The sequence below is a fragment of the Mauremys mutica genome, chromosome 2, assembly GCF_020497125.1.
Source record: "Mauremys mutica isolate MM-2020 ecotype Southern chromosome 2, ASM2049712v1, whole genome shotgun sequence".
NCBI classification, from domain to species: domain Eukaryota; kingdom Metazoa; phylum Chordata; order Testudines; family Geoemydidae; genus Mauremys; species Mauremys mutica.
Genome location: NC_059073.1, coordinates 14,231,739 through 14,234,241, shown reverse-complemented (window position 1 = coordinate 14,234,241; position 2,503 = coordinate 14,231,739).

The following is a 2,503-nucleotide window of genomic DNA, read 5'->3' as shown; positions in this document are numbered from 1 at the left end:
GTGAGTTTACAGTACATGAGAAAAAACCTGTTCTATGCACCTCCGGGGAAGACAAAAAGGTGAATCTTACAAGTAAATGATTCCTTGGGCTTGATACCTTGAGGGAGAGGGATAGCTCAGTGGTTTGAGCATTGGCCTTCTAAACCCAGGGTTGTGAGTTCAATCATTGAGAAGGCCACTTAGGGAACTGGGGCAAAATCAGTATTTGGTACTGTTAGTGAAAGTGGGGGGCTGGACTTAATGACCTTTTGGGGTCCCTTCTGGCTCTATGAGATAGGTATATCTCCATATATTCTGATCCCACACTGGTGTCAATCAGGCTGATTCCAGTGAGGGCAGTGGAGATTCATGGGTATAAAAATCAGTGCAAGTGAAAAGAGAATTTGGCCCCAGTTGCAAAAAGAAAGGTGCAATTTACATGGCAGGCATAAGCAACTTCAAAACAAGGGGGTAAATAGCAAGGGTATGTAATGGCATTCAGTGGGTGTGTTCTGCAGGGGGAAAATTCAACCACAAAATCAGTGTGAGTTGTGCCAGGGCTGAATTTGCCCCCTCAGTTTCTGTCCAAGCAGATCACTCACATTCAAGCAAGAGTGGGAACACATGTAGAAAAAAAAGGCAACTTATCCAAATCTCTGTCAGCCAAGAGGCTGCAATAATAGGACATGCTAATACTGTATATATGTATTGCAATCAGTTGGCTCCTTCTGAGGGAACACTGTATTTTTTTCCCTTCAGCAACCAAAATGGTCTTGCAGTAAAATGCTGGAGCCACGTCCAGCCTGGGTATGAGCAGCTGCTAGTCTTTTGCCTTTGACACAGCTACACCCTCTTGCAACATGGCTGATCATGATTCTATGTCCAGCCTTTGGAATGACCCATCTGAAACACGCCTTCCAGAGCCTTTCGCTCCTGCCTTTTGCACAGTTTACCACGTGATGCAGTTTTTAAGGTATGTGAATGTAACCCCGTGTTTGCCTGTTAAACACTTACTTATACAAACACAGGAACTAACTTCACAGATCAGACCAGGGGACCAGCATCATGGTTCCAACATCAGTCATTCACAGCTGCTTCAGAGGAAAGTGCAAGAAATCCTACTCTTCACTGTTTTCCAAATGGTGGGTTGGTTCAAGATGGGTCATCACAACCAGGGTTGGATTAACCCATCACTGGCCATGGACTAGGCAAGTGCACAGTTCTCCCAGACCAGTGCAGAGGGGAGGCGTTAGGGGAAGGAAAGGTGGGGGAATAGGTTGGAGATGAAGCCCATTCTGCACTCACCTCACAGCAGTGGCTCCTGTCCTATGGGCTGGCTCCCCACTCTAGGCATTGTGAACTGGCACATGCGGTTACAGCACCCCTCAGGGCTGGCCCAGCTACCTCTCCATGATGATTGGGGAGAGGGTGCGGTCACCAGAGCCAGTCACATCTGGCCTAGCTGTAAGTTTGTACTAGGTCACACTGACACTGATTCAAATTCGGTACAGCTGCCCGGAAGTGGCACTGCAGTACAGTGCACCAGGTTGCCATGCCTGGCGTGGACAGCCAGGCCCACCCCCCACGGGACAGGAGCAGCCGCTGCAGACTGATGACAGAACAAGGAGCAATGGTCTCAAGTTGCCGTGCGGGAGGTCTAGGTTGGAGATTAGGAAAAACTATTTCATTAGGAGGGTGGTGAAGCACTGGAATGGGTTACCTAGGGAGGTGGTGGAATCTCCATCCTTAGAGGTTTTTAAGGCCCAGCTTGACAAAGCCCTGGCTGGGATGATTTAGTTGGGGGTTGGTCCTGCTTTGAGCAGGGGTTTGGACTAGATGACCTCCTGAGGTCTCTTCCAACCCTAATCTTCTATGATTCTATGATGTGTGTGACGTGGGCTCACTCTCCAAACACCCCCACTCCAAGTCTTTCCACACCAGACTGGGATTAGGGTTGTGGTGTGAGGGCGGAGGGTGCAGATATTGTGGGTCACAAAAAAAGACAAAATGTTGTTGGGGGGGGGTCACTTGCATAAAAAGTTTGGAAACCCTTCTTGGATTATCTTGAGCAAAAGAGAAATTTCTTCCTAGCCCCAGGCACTTAGTATTTGGATTACGCCCTGAAGTATGAGAGTTTTATATCCATTATGTATTTTGTATCCTTTTTTAATGAAACAGTGGCTGTTTTCTTAGTCCATGAAAGTGTCTAATCCCTTGTTGACTTCTGTTAAACTCTTGGCCTCGGTGTCATCTTGTTCCAGCGAGATCCGCTGGTTATTGTGGGTCATGGTGGTTGTTTTTTAAATGTTTCCATGTATCCTTTTTAAATGTAGTCTTTCAGTTAAATTGGATGTCACCTCATTCTTGTATATTGAAAAAAGATAAATGGGAGCACCTCGTTTTCCTTCTCTGGCCCATTCATTATTCTGCACACCTCTAGCATGTACCTGCTTATTTGTCTCCGATGAATGAAAGCCTTTCCCAAGGGAGTGACCAGAATGGAACACACTATTCTAGGTGAGGT